Here is a 23,007-nt window from a genome sequence, read left to right on the forward strand (position 1 = left end):
GGCTCAACCATTCCAAAATGTTCAAATGTGTGTAATCTTATGGGACTTAAATGCTAAGGTTATCAGTCCCTAAGCTTACATACTATTTAACAAAATTATCCTAAGGACAAACACACACACACATGCCCGAGGGAAAACTCGAACCTCCGCCGGAACCAGCCGCACAGTCCATGACTGTAGCGCCCCCTGGACCGCTCGGCTAATCCAACACGGCTCAACCATTCCTTTCTTTTCCTTGTGATAGGACAAAGACACCATTTCTCGTTCCAGTAACGATACAGGATAGGAATGGTAAGTGCTGTTCACGAGCTAACTGGTGACGAGAAAGCAGAGCTGCACATATGGCCACTTACTGATTTTTGTTATTTTAGCTTAGATCATGCGGTACCCACACATCCAATTTTCGAACATACTCCGTTGCACGCAAATGTCGCACGATGGTGGATTGATAACATTTTCTAGTTCTCCAGTACATTGGCATGGATCAATGTGTGTTAATGCGTTTGAAAGATCTTCATCAAACCCCAAGTGTCTTCTTGAGTGTGGAGAGTCACTAATGTCAAAAAGATCCTCCTTGAGACGAGAAAACTACTTTCCTGCTGTGCTCTGTACAGTGGCATATACCCATACACGGTACAGATGTTTCTGGCTGCATCTGCTGCTGCCACCCTGTAAATAGGTTGCTTAGGTTTTCTTATTGGTAACGCCACATAGCGCTCTGTATGAAAAATCACTGGCTGTGCTGTGCGCAGTCTGTGGCTAGTTTGCATTGTTGTCTGCCATTGTAGTGTTGGGCAGCTGGATGTTAACAGCGCGTAGCGTTGCGCAGTTGGAGGTGAGCTGCCAGCAGTGGTGAATGTGTGGAGAGAGATGGCGAAGTTTTGAAATTTGAAAGACTGGATGTCATGAACTGCTATATATATTATGACTTTTGAACACTATTAAGGTAAATACATTGTTTGTTCTCTATTAAAATCTTTCATTTGCTAACTATGCCTATCAGTAGTTAGTGCCTTCCGTAGTTTGAATGTTTTATTTAGCTGGCAGTAGTGGCACTCGCTGTATTTCAGTAGCTTGAGTAACGAAGATTTTTGTGAGGTAAGTGATTTGTGAAAGGTATAGGTTAATATTAGTCAGGGCCATTCTCTTGTAGGGATTACTGAAAGTCAGATTGCGTTGCACTAAAAAAAAATATTGTGTGTAAGTTTAAGCACAGTTATGTATAATTTTTCTAAGGTGACGTTTCAACCCTTCTGCTAATCTCAAACAGAAGAATATGTCGAAAATGTTTCGATTTCTCCACGCTGGTCGCTGTGATCGGGCGGTTCTAGGCGCTTCTGTCCGGAACCGCGCTGCTGTAATGGTCGCAGGTTCGAATCGTGCCTCTGGCATGTTCAATAGGCCTCGAGCACTATGGGACTCAACTTCTGAGGTCATCAGTCCCCTAGAACTTAGAACTACTTAAACCTAACTAACCTAAGGACATCACACACATCCATGCCCGAGGCAGGATTCGAACCTGCGACGGTGGTGGTCGTGCGGTTCCAGACTGAAGCGCCTAGAACCGCTCGGCCACTCCGGCCGGCTGCTTCGGGCATGGATGGATGTGTGTGATGTCCTTAAGTGAGTCAGGTTTAAGCAGTTCTAAGTCTAGAGGACTGATGACCTGGGATGTTAAGTTCCATAGTGCTTGGAGGCATTTGAACCATTTGATTTGATTTCTCCATTTGGCGCTCCATTTTCTAGCGTCCACAGCTCCAATCGCTATCTCCATATGACAAAATGAGAACATGTAAACTCAGACAGCAAGAGTGAAGTGCAAATAAGAAATTACAGTCGATAAATAAACCCATAGCAACAGAAATACGAGTACCAACACCCAAAACAAAACAAAAAATGGTTCAAATGGCTCTGAGCACTATGGGACTTAACATCTGAGGTCATCAGTCCCCTAGAGCTACCTAAACCTAACTAACCTGAGGACATCACACACATCCATGCCCGAGGCAGGATTCGAACCTGCGACCGTAGCGGTCGCGTGGTTCCAGACTGAAGCGCCCAGAACCGCTCGGCCACTGCGGCCGGTGTACACGCAAAACAGAAAAGGTAGAAACTTAATGAAGCAATCTAGTACTTATGCGATGTGACATGCTCAACATGTTCACCACTATTCTTGTAGTTGGATACTGTTGTGTTCTTTCCCTTTATTACAAATATTGTCTGGCATTTATACATATTTAGAGAGAGCTCCTTACACCAACTGAAAATTTTTACAAAGTGTTTCCTTATTTTCTTACGATCGTCCAACAAAGGTACCTTCCTGTAGGCGAAAAATCTGATAATGCTCCTGTTGGTGCCCGGTAAATAGTTTGTGGATATTGAGAAGATAACTGACGTTGGCCGCCTGGATAGCCGTTCGTGTCAAAGCATCACTATCGGGACAAGTAGGTATGCTGGCCCCGGATCGAATCCACCCAGCGGAATGTCGATGAGAGTAAGTGTGCATGCTAAGCAGCCGTGTTGTTCTTGTAAGGTGGCTTCCCATATCCCGTTTGGTACCCAAAGTACGCCTCAGTTACACGACGGCCAGCCGGAGTGGCCTTGCGGTTCTAGGCGCTACAGTCTGGAACCGACCGACCGCTGTGCATTTAGAAAACTTTCGCTTACTTTCACGTAAGTAACACCGCACGCAGACAGTTTGGGGTACGCATGTTCCATCCCAGGCGGTAATGGAGAGGCGACAGGAAGAGTATCAGGCCACCTCTTAAATTAACCATGCCAACTCCGTTCATAGTCGTGTCGACTCTTCGCTAGTGAAGCATTAAGGCACAAGAAAACGAAGAAGAAGAGAACGCCATGCAAACTATTACACTTTCATGAGCCACACTTAACATTACTTTCGTGTCCATCCAGCATAACCTACTGGGTTCTATACGTCAAACAAGTATCGAGCCAGTCACGTACTTGCGAAGATACTCTATGTGATAAAATCTTGATTGGTAGTCAACAAAGAGGTTCAGTGCCACACTTGTCGGATATCTAGAAACGATAACATTTCCTAGTAATCCCCTACGCTTCACTGGCATACTCGGCCAACAGGGCAATCCCAGAAAAACAATCTACATGCTTCCCCAGTTACATCTGGACGTCGCTTCATGTGATTATAACGATGTTGAGTATTTCCATTTAGTGTTCTGCATTTTTTAGTCGAGTCCATAGTGACACAGATGCTCAAAACAGCCACCAGCTCCGCGCTAGCAGAGTTGTTTAATTAATACTTCCTTTGGGCACCTTCTTTGCTTTGATGCGAACTAGCTTGTGAATGATAATTATCACTGCCCCAAGACCAATGTACACAAGCTGACAGTTCCTGGGTCCTTGCAGAGCTAAGGACGACGGTTTCTGGGCCTGTCTTCCAGGAAAGTTCGGGTGCATTGGACACAACTAAACCACTTAACCACATTGTCAGGCTTTGAGGACTTCTCTTCGTGGTGGGTATTAACTTTATCATAAATTGCGTTACTGGCTTTTCTGTTCAGAAACATTAAACAAATCACTTTTTAAACTTACAGCTTCCTAAGCGAATGCACCATCTTTGACGATGTTCTATACCGAGGTTCTGCAATGAAATAGCGTGGCAAAATTTAATGGGTAATCACTATTAGGACACTTCGTTGCTATAATATTCAGATCGTAAAGTTATTCTTCATTGACATGTTATGTATTTTAATATTTTGCTACAATGAACGTTTGTGATTAGTTAGAAGTTTGTATTGGTTGCAGAATTGAAACCGAATCCCTGCCTCAATGGGCAGTATGCTACCAACTGTCTTCCATGAACACAAGCAATACAACTGACAGCATATGAGGTGTCCATTGCAGGGCTCTAGGTTCTAATCTAAGTCCGACATAGCTATAGCTATGTTATTGTATACTGTAGCCTTCCATAATACATTTTTTTTACCTTTATTATGTATTGACATATCGTCCATAGCAAGTAAGTTACAAAGTTGACACTGGAATTTTCATGTTCTAGAAGTTGAAGCTAACGTGTGTATGAATGCTCAATGAAGAATCATTCATCTTCCCAGTACTTAACATTGCTTCTTTTCTATTTTTATAATTGTTTAATTGAATTGCCGGCCGGTGTGGCCGTGCGGTTCTAGGCGCTTCAGTCTGGAACCGCGTGACCGCTACGGTCGCAGGTTCGAATCCTGCCTCGGGCATGGATGTGTGTGATGTCCTTAGGTTAGTTAGGTTTAGGTAGCTCTAAGTTCTAGGATACTGATGACTACAGATGTTAAGTCCCATAGTGCTCAGAGCCATTTGAACCATTTTTCAATTGAATTCCTTCATTAGAACTCTACCAGGTGGGGTAGTATTATGCTATAGGGAGCAACTGTAGAGTATGTGAACATTATTAGCGAGCACCTGCATCTAAACACATGCACCCCTTCGTGCTTGATGTCTTCCCCGACGATGTCTTCCAGCAGAATAGTTCACTATGTCGCAAGACCAGAATCATGGTGCAGTCTTTTGAGAAGCATAATAGCGAACTCACGTTGCTGTCTCGGTCACCAAATTCGCCTGATCTGAACCTGATGAAACACATATAGGGCGCCATAAGGCGCCAGGGATTCCTCGCCCACAAACAATTAGCCCATAATTTACTGGAATACCTATAGATAGACGTCTGGTGCTACATACCACTGGAAATCTACCAAGGGTTATTCCAATCCATTCTACGTAGAATCGCTATTGTTTTACGATGGACATTTAGAGCTGTGGGTCTTACAAACGCCATTGCTTGCAGTGATACATAAAACTGCACGCCCTCAATCGCCAAAGAACACAGGAAATAGACAATATCTGAGTGGAAGCATTTCGTGTGCTCCTACGTGTTCCAGTTTTACCTTTTTGCAAATGATGCAAGGCATCGAGTGCACTGAAGGTCCGATGTGGCGTTCACTCATAACATGTGGAAGGTGTAGTTCAGACCAGGTGATGATCCTTTGGAGGTGTTTTCCATACCAGTACTCGAACTCAGTCCTTCAGTTTATTGTGAATATGAACGAGCATGTTTATTTCTTCGTGACCAATTTTTTGTGGACACTCCAGTCTTCCAAGATAAAAACAGCGATTTTCACAGAGCTGCACTCTTACGCCTCTGCTTTGACAAATGCTCAGGTACTGTATCGCATCTCGACTGGGATGATGAATGCTGTAGAAAATGTTTTGGACTATTTTTAGCATTGTGTAAAACTTAGTATTATACCACCCAGCTATATTGCAATTCTGTAGGATCCAATCATCAGTGACTGGTTTCAACTGGATATGACATAAGTAAGGTATAAATGAGAGTCCAGGCACAGCCTGCATTGTTATCAGATTTCTTATGACCTACTTTCCCCTCAGCTGTCAAGCAGCATTGCCACATTTTCTCTTCCCCACTCACCCCCACTCTCTCCCTTGATATCAGAACCCAAGATGGTGGGACAAGGCTACTCGTCTTGAGTTTAAGCGGGAAATTCGACAAATAGAACATGGTGGAAACAGCCCATTTGTCTTCAGTTGTGAAAGTTGGAAAACTTAAAAAGTCCACTTGTTCAAACTTACAGATAATTTTAAAACCAGGGCAGCCATAGCAAAATAATTATACATGAATATGGTCACACTATCTGGATGGCAGCCACTGTACACACTCTGGCAACATACTGGACAACTCATAGCTTTTGTTACCAGCTGGTACAATAACTATTATGTTGTTGAGAAACACACAGAAGGATGTCGGCTTCCAGGCTCAACATTTTTCTTGGTAACATTTACCATGGTCATAGTCTGCTGCTTGACACAGGCCCACCCAGAAATATATTTTAATCTGTAAAGCGATTACAGTTCGTGATTTTAACATAGACTAGATATCCATCGTTAGTGATGGTTTTTATCAACTGAACAAGAGTGATAACTTTGCCTAGCCATGCCATCTGTTACTCTGTTGCATTCTGTAATAACTTCCTATGTCATATGACTTAGTATTATGTGCACCAGAAGCTGCAACTTAAATGTCTAATCGACTCATATTAGTCTAATCGACTTACATAAATACAGCTACATCAGACTATTGGACTTTTCATTCAGTTTCGTATTTTAATAGTTTTAACCCCTAATGCAAATACCTGTTACACTATACTACTTAGTCAATTAATTAAGTTCTAAGTTAATTCAAAGAATCCAAGATAGCCTTCCAGACAGTAGCTCTGCTTTCCACCATTAGTATGTTATTTGTGAGGTCACTGCACTTACTCCCTTACCTACTTTTATCACTACTCTGGCAACACACCTAATATTCCAAACCGCCAGGGGTTGGGATTGTTGTATATAAGACATAGCAGATGTGTTCTGTGGATCATAGTGAAAGATAGTCATTAAGAGTCAGAAATTCATTCAGTCGACGCCAGACAAGTAAACTGTCTCACATAGTTGAATATAAGCATTAAGCCACCTCTCTCTCTCTCTCTCTCTGTCTCTGTGTTCTGTTCATTGTATGTGTGTGTGTATGTGCATGTGTATCCGTGGGGGGTGACGTAGAATTGCTTCCAGATTTTGAATTTCCGATGTCACCAATATCTGCACCAATCATTGAGCCTCTAGCTTTGCGCAGTGCACTGATGAATGAATGTGTTATTCTCTTCAACATAAAAGCTGACGCCTCTGACAGTAAATACATTGTTGTAGGCATTCCTCAGAGTGAGATTTCAAAACAGTGGTATTTTTTGACATGAAAGTGGAGTTATCAGATTGTAAATGGCATCAGATACGCAAGAATTAAAAAAAGGCACGAATGTTACATGGTGGTGGTGACATTACTTAAATGGCTACAGTGAAAGTATACAACAGTGAAAATAACACGCAGTGCATTCGCCATCATGAATCTACATTCACAAAGTTGACGTATGCTAGAACCATCCAGCAAATGGTGGACGATTGTCTTCAAATGAAAAATTTCATTGCTAAGCATTTCAGAGTGTGTTGCACATCAGTATGCAGTACGTATGACACATCAGCATCAGTGCCAGGCATTGAGGCAGAATTATATGCATATATGAAATTCTTTGAGCATCTAACTACATTAAACCAAACTAACTTAATAAATAATTGTCTCTAAGCAGTTTTACTATTTCCTTGGGCCCAATCTCCGAGATTTTGTCATACATGTAGAATGATTGTAAAAATACAGCATGTTTGATGCAGAAAGAAACAGGAATGCCTTTGGTTTAACAAGACAGATTTATTTTGCTGTTAACAAAGTAAAATATTGTTTAAATAACAATGGTTTTTTACAAATTGTAATGCACAAATAATTGTATCGATATATATATATATATTGATAGTACTGTATGTGTGTGTGCGTGTATTTGCAAATTACAATATGTCTTAGATATTTCCCATTACATTTATCAGATTGTTGCAATGTTGGAGATAAGAGTGTTAATAGTTGTTGTTGTAGGCCATTTTGACATGAGATGAAATTCAACATTTGCAGTGTCATAGCACAGTTTACATTTTACAGTTCAGCTAGTATAGCACATTTTTACACTTTACAGTTTAAGCTTTTTTTCACAAGAGGGACTGTGCTTGGGAAAATTTGCAACGCTAAATTTCATCATGGTTTGTATGCCCAAGAGCAGGATAAACTACACACATGTATGCATACTGTGCATCAGAAAAAGTTAACTAACACTCATAGTGTGCAAAACTGCACACACGTAGTGTGTAAATAATACTTTAATAACTGACAGCATGAAAAAGTAAATAGTGTGAAAAAATTCTACATGAGATACACAATATTCAGTTCAAACACTTATATACATATACACATAGAGTATAAAAAATTTAAGTCTCATGCACAGTATGAAATTCAAGTCAGATACACAGTATGCAAGTCAAACGTACACAGTATGCAATATTTACATCTAACAGCTATACATCATCCATCCAAGAACTTCTGTGATTGATTTTAGTTCTGGTGTATAAACGACGTCAGCACCATAGTTATGCTGGCAGTTTGAGCTAATGACTGTACACAACATATGCACTTTCGCTCAGCCGGTTGTGAACAGGAAATTTTAAGTAGTGGACTTGGGACAATAGTGTGTCAACATTGTGTCACAGAGCTCAATGGAGCAACATCTCCACGTGCTCCAGAATCTGAAGAAGAAAAAGACGGTACAATGTTTGTACTAACACTTTGACCCCAAATCAAAAGAACAACTTGTGGACGCCTGCTGTGACTTTATGTCAACGCAAAATGTTGACAATTGTTCCTGTAAAAAGTATTATGGGTCACATTTAATATTACCAATAGAAACCTGCCACAAAACGACAAAGCAAAGAAATTCAAATGAAGTGTTAATGCACTGACGACATAGCCGAAATTCAAGTTAAGGTGATGTATGAGTGGAACAGCATCCCAAAGGAGGACTTTTCTGATAGTTTCACATAGTTTATGAACATTATATGTATTTTACTCATTTGGGAGTTGGGCGGATCAGATGTAGAATATGTAAAACACCTGAAGCATTAAAACTACTGTCTTAATGTTTCCATATTTTTTATTAATCCAGTCACGAAACTTTTTGGGCTGACAGCCTATTACACACTATGACAAACGGGTCTTACTATTCCACATACACACACGCATACATTAGTTTTTGTCATATACACACATACATCCGCTCTCTCACTCTTTATCACTCAAGTGAATAGTGCAAATAAGGCAGGGTTTCAATCCCACCTCAAATGACTCCTTACTGTCATGACACAATACCCTGATCTTCTGTTGTGCCACCCTAAGAAGAATATGTGCTCTCGGCTGAAAATTGACCTAATGCAGCACTGTACAGCAACACCAAATAATCGTCAGCCATGAAAGCCCTTGCAGCCACACAGTGAAGACCCTCAGCCCACCTTAGGGAGCCACATCACAACCTATTTCATGGGTACATAATCGTCAGTCATGAAAGCTCTTGTAGCCACACAGTGAAGACCCTCAACCCACCTTAGGGAGGTATGTGAGAACCTATTTTACGGGTACATTTTGGGTCATAGACCCACAAACTGCTCGATATGCGATCCAGTCGACTTGTCTCTTATCAAGACGATAACATTATTATTTGCCAGCTTTATGCCGCAGGGTTGACAGTTGTGTATCCATATATGTCAAATGCATCAAGGTTGCACCTTACCCCTCTACCCAACAAATCAAGCTACAAGTGTCCTTAAAAAGCAATTTTGGGTGTTCAAAATGAGAATGAGTTTAGCAAACGCGTTATGAAAGCGATACATGTGGAGTTTTGACGCACATACCAACATAAACAGCTTCCGTGAACTGTATTGCATCCTTCACCACTTCCAGAGCCCCAAATTCTTCTTGACGGATATAGCCCTTTTAGTGTTGTTTTGGCAATCAGTTGTCTCCAGCCGTAACATTACTCACAACAACTGATTAATTTAATATCATGATGTTTCCTTATATAATTACCATAATTACCTTACTTAATATTGAGTTATTAATGTTTTATGCAGAAAAGTTGCAAGACTCAGTTTCTTTATTTTATTAATGATTATTTTCAGTTTACCTGAACCCATTTTCAAATCATCCAAACATAAGAAATGGTGTATTCCATAATGGGTTGGAAACCATTTTAAAACTGTAAATATGTGTATATCAAAGTCAATTTCTTCTATGAACATTGGCAGGACAAATATACAACCCCATTCCCATTGTCCTGCTAATGTATATAGAAAATCTTGACTTTGATACACATCTACATACATTCTTAATGTAGTTTTGCATGCTGTTTGGATGATTTGAAAATGGGTTCAGACAACACAAAACTAGTCATCAGTTAAATAAAAAAATGAATCTTGCAATTTTGGTTTTTTCTATATCAGACTAGTTGACGCAAGCTGCTTCCCATTAGCCCAGAACACTAAAAATCCATTCATTAATTTGTAAAAATTCTTAGCAAAATACATGTTGTGGCTGACAAAAGGTTTTTATCCACATACATCAGCAGTCAGGTACTCTACTTGAATTCATTAACGCAGGTGGTTATAGTCAATTGCAACCAAAAACTGAGACACAGCTGCAGATTTCTATAATGTATTGAGTACTTTGTTTTTTGCAGCTTTGTCATCAACTTTGAATGGGAGACGTATTGAGGAACTCAGTGTTCTGACATAGCTGTAAATCGTTGTGTGCATTGTGGAGACTATTAGGATATTCAAAGTCTACCTCCAAAATATATTCCACATTAGGATCTTCCATCACAGCTGAGAGATCTAATCCTTTTATTTCAGCATGAGTCAACCATTGAAACCCTCCAAGAGGTAGAAATTGTTGCATAATGAACCCACGTAAGTTGTTCTCATTCAAATATACGATAAAACTTGAATCAATGGCTACTCTGTTATGCAATTTACCCATCACCACCCTTTGGCACATCCATCGACATATTGGCAAAGTTACCGTAGATACCCCGCTAAAATAACAACAGCATGTCAGTACTGGCTAAAGCTCAGGTTCGACACCGGTCTACCCGAGCATAGCGTAACGTGATAACCCTAGTGTTGTGTAGCAGACAACAAGACCCAGCATGTATATTTCCGAGCATATTTGCTTGCATACACACCAGAATTACATGAAAATACCTGCATGTAGTAAGAGGGCATACACATGCCTCCACGTAAAGCATAACTCCCAAAGTTACATATATTAAACTCCTGCCAAAAATGTATTTTGTGCTGATATTCAGCATCTGTTATGGCACTGGCTGGAGAATGTGCATATTTCAGGAATGTAGTTTTGTAGAGTTTTGCCATCGAATCCAGATATTCCTAGGAGAAGATCCTTTTCTCCATTATGAGCTAAAACTAAGCCTCATCTAGATGTGCAGCTTGTGAGACGTGCATATCCCCATGATAAATGGTTTCAGCACGTTTCTATTGCCTGCATTAATCTTAACAATTCTAAGAAGCATAGTGTAATTTTATTGGTGGTTCTCTTAGAAAAAAAGCATATTTCTATGTCCTCTTAACTAGGACACTAACCTCATTAATTGCTCAACCGAAATCGACTAAGTGCTTAGTAATAAAATGAGCATCACACCATCTCAAATTGTGAAAAAAATAGATATGTGTCATAGGAGTTTACAGTTCAGACTGCATGAATTGTGTACTACCCTGCAAAATTTACTGATGACGTGGCAATGACTCAGAACCAATTCTTCACTGGTATTTGTTCTGGTAGTCCATAAATTTAACAGTCAGCTGCTGTCTCAAACAGTGATTGAATTTTCTGTGTGATAAAGCAATGTTGGTGTGATAAATTTCAACAAATTCCTTTGCAAGTGCTTAATGCTCAGAGAACAAACACTTCACAAGTTCTTCATTGTCATAAGATTTAAAATAATAATGACCCAAAAGTGTGAAATAAAACCTAGTACAGTGCTCAAATTGTGTCAGTCTGTGAGGGTTGTATGTGAGCAGAGGCATTGTCGTCACAGCCCTCAACAGTAGCAGAAGACATTAGAGTAAGCACACACCACAAAAGGTACTCGCTCGTTGTGTGGGAAATTCGTAAACTTTAAAAAACTTTATGCATATCATGTCCTGGGCAGAGAACGCTGCTGGTGTTATGTTAATTTCCCGAATAAAATGAATTCATGCACCTCAAACAGACATGTTTTGCACCATTCCATGCATTCAGTTGGAAGCAAAATTAGGTGAGGCATGTTCTATATCTAGCAGTAGCCCCCTTAGAGTCCCCTGAGATCTGCATGTTTCTTGCAATTACCTGTAAACTGGAAAAAGTGGAGGCTCTCAACAACCTTACACTCATTGTTTTTCTGTACATCATCGTCATTAGATTCGCACTTCTCTGTGCATATACCAGAATCAAGATGTGAGAATTCTCCCTCACAAATATTGTAACTTTCAGAAGTTTGATGGGGGACTCGATACGATCATGATTATTATACCTACAAAAACAACACATACGATACTGACCTATATGCTGCACATTGTCTTAAAATATCTCTCACCAGCCAGGAGAGTCCACGCAAATCTAAAGTTGTTGGAATTTTTAACATTAATAACGCCCTGTTCTCTGTCCCCTGGAAGAGAGATATATGAAGACTCTCAATATAAGAAATCATCAACATGTGCGTGAATGTCCAAATACAGGTTCCTGTTTAGGGCTTTCCCAGGATCTCTTCGCTGTAATTCAGAGAATCAAGTCTGTTTTCATGTCACAACACACCTCTTGTACCACTCAGTATGCCGGTGTTCCACTGTAATATGCCAATGTACCCACACAAACATATGTGACCTATACAGACAATGTAATTTTTTGCGACTAAACATTTGTAACACAGCACTGCATTACATTTAATCGTGGAATATTGTTGATAATATAAGATCTAGGAAACTTCTAAACCCTAAACCGGTTGGTAGGTATTCAGGAACAGGATCGAATCATGATAACCAGTAGGAACGTCGATCAAGGCAGGCGATATCCTTTGCCAAGTGCACCCTGAATCACTGAATATGGTAGTATTGCTGCATGACATACTTTATGCTAATCTTTAATAGAACAGGCAGAGAAGATGCTGCTGGGAAATAGCTGATTATTGTTACTATTCAATCCATCTCTGGAGGCTGAGAGTCCAGGCATAGCTGTCTGCAAGGTTTATGATCCAAGCATAGATATATGCAGCGGTTTCAAGGTGCATAATCTCATGATGATGATAGGAGCAGTGCAGATGCAGGTGTTCATGGTGCCTGTGAGGTTGTGGGAGTGGACACTATGTTCTAATGGAGAAGGTCTGGGCAATGATGACGATGGACCACAATCATTCACCATTTCTAAGAAAAAAAGGCTGTGAATAAGAATTGAGCATGTGTACAGAAACGTAAAAAAATCGAGAAACTAATACTTATGCAAAGACTAGTCTAACACCGTCTCACACCTTCAGTCCCTTATATTGTCTGTGGGGATTGTAATGGGACTTGCCAACAACCGTCCGCTTCATCATCAAGGATATGCATGCAGTCCCAGACAGTAAGCGAGGTGGGTGGCTGTGTCGTCAAATCCTCACCTACAATGTGTAGGAGCGCTTCCACGCTGATACGCCAGGCATGTGACATCGCTGGTGCTGAAAACGTGAACAGGCTCACATTATAACCCAGTGCTTCTAGAACATACAAAGACAACAGTCCATGAGTATGGCACATATTATTATTTTAACACACACATGTTATAAAGTGATCCATTCTACTTACATATACAACCAATATCAGTAAGCACAACCATGGTTTGGGTGCATGCATCACCAAGTTTTCATTCATACCTATCAGAAGTTACTTCGTTTGGTTCAGTAATGCCCAGCCATCACCCCACTTTTGGAGCAGCTATCCATCACATTAAAATAGATGCAGTAGCTTCATCCACCTGCATGGACAATTGGTTGCCATCGTCATCATCATCATTATCTGAAACATAAAAATCATTAGATCATGACTGCATACACACACACACAGACAAACAAACAAAAATTTTCATCGCTGACATAACACAGCATTGTGGACGTAACCATCTATATGACAATTCCCTGGAGTAGCCGTTTCTGCTGCTGTTGCTACACTTCAAAATGGCGTCACTATGAAGAATGATATAAAATCGATGTGCGAGTTCACCTTATACGGTTCAGGTCAAAGGAGGCATGGTGTGGGAAAGAAACCTGAAGTACCATGTGAAACAGTATCTGGATCAGACATGTGCCATGAGTGTGTGCAAGGATGGAGATAGGTATGTGCAGTGGTGCCCTTTATGAGTGTAGCAGGGAATAATGACACAAGATGTTGTTTTAAAAAATCATATATTTTTCATAGAACTTAACAGTAGTTTCACATTATCACAAGTATACACAAAAAATTGAATCATTTTTCTTTCTTAGTAGATGAAATGGTGGACATCTGTACAATTCTACAATTCTAACTACAGAAGTCCTGCAAATATCACATATCCATAACGATTAATTGCTACCTTCCATACAGACAATTTTATGAATATAATCAAAAGTTCAAAGCGATGTCATTGTATCTTTGTAACCCACTGCAGGGTCATTCCAATGTAATGCATGATAATTACACATTACCCACAGTGCACTTCCATGCACTTGAGGCATTTTAACATCTCTGAAGGTTTTGGTGCTGTGATGTTTGTGGAGAATGTCGTGATAATATGTCCAAAATCGTAAAGCGGCAAATGCCTCCAATACCTTCAAATGCAGATTTTTCACTTTTGTTGAGGAAGCTTTGAGTGTAAATTACAATGTTGATTATTTGAGGTGCCATTGTGAAATGTGTGAGATGTGGTACTACACCTATTAATTCATAAAAGTCAGTACATTACCAATTAATGGAGAGTATTACTCACGTTTTCATAGTTTCATTATGTTTAGAGTAATTTATCAAGACCATGGGTGCAAACTTCTTTAATTATTTTATGTTGAGCAGACGTCCACCTTCTCTCTCATAATACAGAGAACAAAACCTTGTGTACATATCAAAAAATGGCTCTGAGCACTTTGGAACTCAACATCTGAGGTCATCAGTCCCCAGACTTAGAACCACTTAAACCTAAGGACATAACACACATCCTGCCCGAGGCAGGATTCGAACCTGCGACCATAGCAGCAGCGCGGTTCCAGACTGGAGCACCTAGAACCGCTCGGCCACTGCGGTCGGCATGTACATATCGAGCAGTAAGTTGTAGACATTATTACCCCAGTGTGAACTGTCATATGTATAGAACTGTGAATTGAGGTATACATTATTGTTTGTTAACATACAATTGTTGAATTCGCTCAAGTTATGCTTACAGTTCCCCTTCCTGTCAGTCTGAGGGACAAGTACAATTAAGTGAGGCATTTCTATTTGATGTTTTAGCAGTCCATGATTGTCTGGGGGCATTTGGAAGAGGGATTATTCAAAAAGCTCCCACTAATGAAAACATAAAGTGTACTATAAATTATTCATTTGTTTTCAAAGCTATATACTTTCCAAAATATTATATGTACAGATATGACTTATTCATGAGTAGAACTGTAAACTCATCAACCTTGCATTTTGGACTCTACAAACTGATCACACAACTCGGCCCAAGCGGTAATCAGGTTTGTTCCATGCTTTATGTTGCAACATCCTGTCAATTTCATCACAGCAGCACTGATGCATTTCCTGAGCTGTTTCAGTGTTCTTAGCAGTGGGAATACACAAATACAGTCATGTACAGTCACTAATGTACCAGAGAGGGCGTGGAGTTGAGGGAAGGCAGGGTATCAGAACCACATTACCTTCAAGCTACACTCAATCCAGTGATGCAGAAATTTTTGTCATTTAGGTAGCAACAAACATCAATATTTTAATGAGGGGGTGTCCTGCCTTATTGGAAGATAAAATTCTCAGAATCAACAGTCGGTTGTGTAAACAACAATATCTGGAACATATCATGGTAAGAGATACCCATCCCAGTCTTCTCACAGAAGGAAAACGGCCCATAAAGCTTCATCTATGACACTGCACAGAAAACATTAATCTTGAGAGAATCTCGTGAACGTACCATATTTTTGTGAGGGTTCTCAGTGCCCCATATTCTCACGTTGTGGGAATTAAATTTAGAGATAAATGTAAGGTTGCTTCATCACTAAATATCAGTTTGGAGGGGAAATGTTCATCATCAAGTGCCTCCTGCATTGTGTGTTTCCGTGAACCATCTTTTTTTTCCCCTCTCCACAGTTGTATCTGGCACACATGATCGACTTGTACTTTTCTGTTCACAGAGATAACCAATGTTCCTAAACTGTCGATACTACCACACAGTGCTCTGTTTAATGTTGTTTCGGTTTCACAAGCTCTTCTGAATGCAACTCCACTGTCATAACAGAGAAACATCTCACATATTGTAACACATCAAAACTCTTTCCTTGGATTGTCGCAATTTTGTCAAGGCACTGCACTTGCATCGCCAACTGGAGGGCACAATACAAATTCAGTTAGTTTGTGGTTCTGTTCATGTAGCAATCACATTTTTACATCTAATACTTTGGAAGATACACAACTTTGAAAACGAATGAATCATTTATAGCAGCCCTATATTTTTTAAGAGCTTTAAGTACTCCTCCTTGATTACAGAGACAGTACGATTTCCATAGTAATTAGTCAAGCACAATTTTATTTTGTTCATGATCAGCCACTACCTGGATGTATGTATTACTGTCTATGTACCAGAATGAATTCTTGCTTTACATTGACGGGAACATGTTTCCTGGCTTCAAAGTATACGCTCACAGCACCATGAGACGTATGCGCATCCTGAATCATTTGTATTCGCCTGCTGTCACTTTCTCCATAAACCAGTATGGATTTTCTGAACCATTAAAATCTGATTTTGATGTAGAAACATACGTTTTTACCGTTAATGTGATCCTTACATTTCGTGTGTGATATGTTTCAGCCCCATTCACTTCGTATCTTATTCCCTGAATCACGAATGTCAATGCATGTATAATTCATTAGTCATAGTTGACTGGAGCAGGTATATTAAGCAACAATTGCCAATTCATCAAAGAAGTTGCACAGTTGCAAGCCGAGCGATTTAAGGAACTGTTTTTTTTTCCTTGTGTTAACGTGTGTTTCCACTGTAAAGGGGTGCACTGTTGGCTGTGTGTGCAGGTTTAGTACTGTATGCCTATCCTGCTTTATATGTATGTATTATGATTTCTTCAGCATCAAAATCGATGAGATGTCTGCCTTGGCCTACAATGTTCTACTTCAGATGTCTGAACAGTCACAGGGAAGTGTTTTGCATTGGGTGGTGCCTCAGTACTTTTACATCCTGGCCTGACTGTGGGGATGAATCCATCCTGGCCTTACTGTAGGGATGAGTCCGCAGATTGTGTGCATCAATTTGTAGTTGAGATATGAATTTGTAGCAGTATTGCGCTCAACACATATTGCATAAACCAACTGTATCCATACTGATTGAGCTGGATAATAAAATTTATCAATATTCTGCTACAAAATTTGCTCCTTTGAGAAACCTTATACTGAAACTAATGACCCGTCCAGTCAAAATTCTGTTACAACTTTTATTGTTCTTATTTCCATTTTAATCACATTGACGATCATGCATGAAACAAGCCCTGGTACAGACTGTTTTAATTATATGTTTAAATCATCGATGTTGCATGCTGTGTGAGATACTTGCACAACTCCATCAGTTCCTTCTTCTAGTTTGCAGTTTTATGTTGCGATTTTAGAGATGTGTTGTATGTTCTATCAATGCAATAGTCCAGTCGCCTTTTCTTAAGTCGTGCATAATACGATGATCACTCTTTTAAAGCCAGAGTGTATGACATTGGTCCTGACGCTCAACTGACAAACTTTTGTGTAGTGACTTTTTTTTACGTTCTAACATCTGTTTGCTTGATGATCAAGCTACATTGCATGACAAAATACTGTCAGATTTGAAATGCTAATAACTATGAGACTAATAATGCATAAACGGTTGTTGAATCCACAACAGTTAGATCATGTCTGTATGAGTTTGTTATGCGATATGTGTTTCGCCTATGACATCAATGTAGCAGTATAGGCGCTGTGGATGATTGTTATGAACTAGTTTTGAGTATGGTTGTCAGTTGTCAATTTATACAGCGTAGGATTGTGTTTATCCTGGGCACTGATTCAGGCGTCATTGAGAAGAGCTCGTGGAGCACTACAAGAACTCCAAAAGAGACCAAATGTTTGCCAGAATATATGTGAAAACTGATGTTAAATTGAAAATTCTAAAAAATGAAAGATTTTATCTCACATTACTTGTAAATATTCTTGGAACTAATGAAAACACAAGTCAGAGGAAAGCTCACGTCGTAAGAAATCCAAAAAGCCAAGAAAATCCAGCACTGAGTGAATGCAAGGGCTGTGGCAGTATCGAAAAGGAAATGGGAAAATGTCAGAAAATGGTTATGTAGATAGCCTATCAGGAATACAGTCCAAACTTTTGAGTATCTGTTCTGTAACCACTATACTACACAGTGGAACCATTGTTTTAAAGACATCAGCAATTAAATTACATTTTAATTTGAAACAATTGATGATATTTTATCCAAATATTTTCGCAAATAATCTATAGCATGGACCTGAATTCTACACACAGAAATTTTATGTATAGTTGTTGTTCTCTGCATTCATCAGGAGAAACATGAGGCATAAATCTCTACACAGATATGAATTGAAGTTTTGGTAACATTGAAAACTGTAGAACACATGGCTGTAATATAGCAGTGTAATTCTTCAGACAGCCTTACGTCTCAGAATGAATCAAAGTGGTAGACAAGAGTACTATTTCCATTATTTTTTTTACTTATACCACCCAGTTAGTGCTGGCCTTATTCCCTCAATGACTGATTATGTGTGCTCTAGGAGAAACGTATTTGGTCTGTTCCCCTCTATAATTCTTCACTGTCAAAAACTGCTGCTACTTGGCTACCTCTGCTATCTTCCACAATCTAAGTTCTACGATTAATCCACTGATCCTCGAGTACTGTAAATATCTCGATTTACCAGTCTGATAGACGTTCTGTCTCTTATGTAGTCTTGAATTTTAAAATATATACTATATCACCTACATTAAACTTCTGTTTGCTCTGATCCACCACTTTAATATAACTGTATATGGTATTTAGAAGCTTATTACCACAAACATCATTTGTTTTTATTTTTATTGTTAGACTTATGATTTAGTGATACTGTGATCTCTGGAGATTAAAATGAATCCATGTTTGGTTTTATTATTGCATTCAAACATGCTATGATACTTGCTTCCATTTTGGAGAATGTTGAATACACTGCTCTGGTACTATCTTCAAATATCTGTTTCAAAACTCTCTGTCTTTGTCACTTTGAAGGTTGTCTGGGCAGCAATTCATGCTTGCCTGCAACAATTGATCTGCTATCTCTGAAAGTTCCTTCCTCATATTTGTTTTCTCAAGTAAGGCCAAAGCAAATTTGGAATATGTATCAATACTCATTACCATTAACATATCTTTAAAACATTTACTTTCCCATGAATATTATCTTATATCTGATTATCCACATGCCATAAGTCATCTAAAGCTTGCATTATAACATGTTCATGCAGGAATATTTCGTGGACTTCTTAAACTACTGCCACAATTATCCAGTGTTATCTTTTTCTTGAAGCTCTCAAGTGATTGAAATGATTTCATTCAAATGAGCTTTATTCCTGTTGTGGTCAGTGCTATAAGCAGTCTTAATCATTCAACTATTCTGTTAGGATTGTTCATTGTTTTAAGTTGTCATTGGCAGGTCAACCACACAGTGCCAGTTTAATAAAATTTTAGTATTTTGGTATTTTCCACTGTTTGGGTTTTCCATTTCTCTATGACATCAATCATACATAATAGTTGAGCACACACTTCTGTATATTTTGGTAAATATTTGTCAAGGTTTGAAGTTTTCAAGAATGTCAGATTTAGTAATCTTATCATTCTTTGAAATTCTCTATCGCCTAAGTGTATTGCATGCTTGGTTAAACTTATGGGTTGTGAACCAAACATATACAGCTTTTCCCTGCTTACTCCATATATTCTATCTACCTTACTATCACTGTGATAGTTAATGAAACAGCCAATGGTATTTCTTCTTTGCAGCTATCATCTTCCTTTGGTAACTGTTCAAAGGAATTAGTAATAGGCCTAAACCTTTCTCTGAGACATTGCCCCCTTTCTAAAAGCCTTCACCTTAGCAGTCATAATTTACCTGGATAGCTTTGCGTGCTGAAATGACTTTATGTCTTACTGACATGTTGTATACACAAAACAGACTTTCAGATAGTATACAACTTATATACTTTTACTCCTTCAGGGCTTTTTCAACTCTTTCACCCCTTGCAACTAACTTGATTAACTTCAAAATTACTAGAAAATGGGTTTCTACTCAAGCATTTGTATCCATTAGAATTTTGTTGAGTGTTTCAATTTTTGTAGTATGGCATTTGAGACCTTCATTGGGCGTTTGAATATTTTTAGATTGGAGTTTGTTGCTATCACTGATCATCTCAATTTTTGTGTCAACTTACAAACGGATATTCTGCTTCCTTTCCAACTGCATGCTGGGAGTCATGTGTGAAAATTTGTAAGTACTGTGATGTATAATAGTGTAATTATGGCTCAAATGGCTCTGAGCACTATGGGACTCAACTTCTGAGGTCATTAGTCGCCTAGAACTTAGAACTAGTTAAACCTAACCAATCTAAGGACATCACACACATCCATGCCCGAGGCAGGATTCGAACCTGCGACTGTAGCGATCTCGCGGTTCCAGACTGCAGCGCCTAGAACCTCATGCCCACTTTGGCCAGCTAGTGTAATTACCTATTTTTTACTATACATGTGCCATCATCAACTCTTCAAAGTTTTATACGTGTCGCCTGTCATACAGCTGTCTTGTTTTATGAATAACCAATAGCCCATATGTGTGTAATTCCAACAGTCTCCACATTAAGTTATAAATTCATTGAACATCATGTCAGTTTCTACGTGTGCTTGATAAATGTGTTTTAAAATTATGTTATCTTATTAAAAGCCATGCAGCAGCCCAGATTGCATAAAATATTTTTTTTATTTAAGACAACCAATTTCATCTAACTTTGCTGCCATCTCCAGATCTTAAATCTCTTTGCTGTAAAATATGTTTATTTTACGCTGAACCTCAGGTACAAGGAGGATAAAAATCCATTTGACATCTTATGCAAGAGGTTCAGCATAAAGCAAACATGTTTTACAACAAAAAGATTTTAAGATCCGAAGATGACAGCAAAGTGCCTTAAATAGAGGAGTATTTTATGCGATCTTAGTTGTTGAATAGTTTTTAACAACTAAAACAGATCGTCCTTCAGTGTTCCCAAAATGAGAAAATTCCATCTTATTACCTTGTTTGAGAGCTGCTTCAGTATCCTAGAGTATGTGTGACTCAGATAAAATATGAGTACATGTACCCCATATGACAGCTGAAGGAGAAATAGTTCCGTGTTTGATATTGGTTTTCCACTGCAATATCATGAGATATAAACATAGTGTTCGGCTTTATTATTTCTGGCAGAGAAATATCTCTGCTTTCACTGGATAGCACGTATGTTATAGCATAAACCTGACAACACCTCCTGTAATACACACATCGAAAAAAGTTTTGCATCATCTTGGTTCCGTGAGTTTCGGAATTTGTACAGAAAATTGGAACAAAGATCAACATAAACATCATTTCCGCCCTTTTTATTCCTCATGAAAACCACACGTTGCATGTTGTACCACCATACAGTGAGACACTCAGAGGTGGTGCTCCAGATTGCTATACACACCAGAACCTCTAGTACCCAGTAGCACGACCTCTTGCACTGATGCATGCCAGCATTTGTCATGACATACTATCCACAAGTACATCAAGTCACTATTGGTCCAGACTATCCCACTCCTCAACGGCGATTCGGCGTAAATCCGTTAGAGTGGTTGGTGGATCACGTCGTCCATAAACAGCCCTTTTCAATCTATCCCAGGCATGTTCGATAGGGTTCATGTCTGGAGAACATACTGGCCACTCTAGTCGAGCGACGTCGTTATCCTGAACGTTCACAAGATGAACACGATGGGGGCGCGAATTGTCGTCCATGAACACGAATGTCTCGCCAATATGCTGCCAATATGGTTTCACTATCGGTCGGAGGATGGCGTTCCCGTATCATACAGCCATAACAATGCCTTCCATGAGCACCAGCGGCGTACGTCGACCCCACATAATGCCACTCCAAAACATCAGGGAACCTCCACCTTGCTGTACTCGCTGGACAATGTGTCTAAGGCGTTCAGCCTGATCGGGTTGCCTCCAAACATGTCTATGACGATTGTCTCATTGAAGGCATATGCGACGCTCATCGGTGGAGAGAACGTGATACCAATCATGAGCGGTCCATTCGGCAAGTTGATGGGTTAATCTGTACTGCGCTCCATGGTGTCGTGGTTGCAAAAATGGACCTCGCCAGGGACGTCGTGAGTGAAGCTGCCCATCATGAAGCCTATTGCGGACAGTTTGAGTTGTAACACGACGTCCTGTTGCTGGAGGAAAAGCATTATTAAACATGGTGGCGTTGCAGTCAGTGTTCCTCCGAGCCATAATCCGTTGGTACCGGTCATCCGCTGCAGTAGTAGCCCTGGGGCGGCCTGAGCGAGGCATTTCATCGACAGTTCCTCTCTGTATCTCCTCCATGTCCGAACAACATCGCTTTGGTTCACTCAGAGACGCCTGGACACTTCCCTTGTTGAGAGCCCTTCCTGGCACAGAGTAACAATGCGGATGCGATCGAACCACGGTATTGGCATTCTAGGCATGGTTAAACTGCAGATAACAAGAGCCGTGTACCTCCTTCCTGGTGGAATGACTTGAATTGATCGGCTGTCAGACCCCCTCTGCCTAATAGGCGCTGCTCATGCATGGTTGTTTACATCTTTCGTTGGGTTTAGTGATATCTTTGAACAGTCAAAGGGACTGTGTCTGTGATACAATATCCACAGTCAACGTCTATCTTAAGTTCTGGGTACAAAACTTTTTCTGATGTACGTGTATAGTGATTAGGCTAGAATGACGTTTTTGAAAATACATACAGATGCTGGAACTGAACTCCATCTGGGTGCATCAAAAATAACAAAATAACGTTCGTCTTGCCATAATCCAGTGTACCTACATTTATCATTTGTATACTGTCAAACAGGAATGTTCCATTCTTCTTCTATTTTTCTGCAGTATTGGCAGACTGGTTAGTTATTACAAAGACTTTGTGAAGAGAATATTCCATACTTCCATTTATAG

At 39.7% G+C, this 23,007-nt stretch overlaps 1 protein-coding gene across 1 annotated transcript in view; it reads right to left on the reverse strand.

Moving 5' to 3' along the window:
• Positions 1 to 23,007, reverse strand: part of LOC126267764 (gustatory and odorant receptor 24-like) — a 135,046-nt gene that overhangs the window by 106,312 nt on the left and 5,727 nt on the right. The gene's annotated exons all lie outside the window — the stretch shown is intronic.

This window comes from Schistocerca gregaria, chromosome 4 (genome assembly GCF_023897955.1).
Source record: "Schistocerca gregaria isolate iqSchGreg1 chromosome 4, iqSchGreg1.2, whole genome shotgun sequence".
In the NCBI taxonomy this organism is placed as follows: Eukaryota; Metazoa; Arthropoda; class Insecta; order Orthoptera; family Acrididae; genus Schistocerca; species Schistocerca gregaria.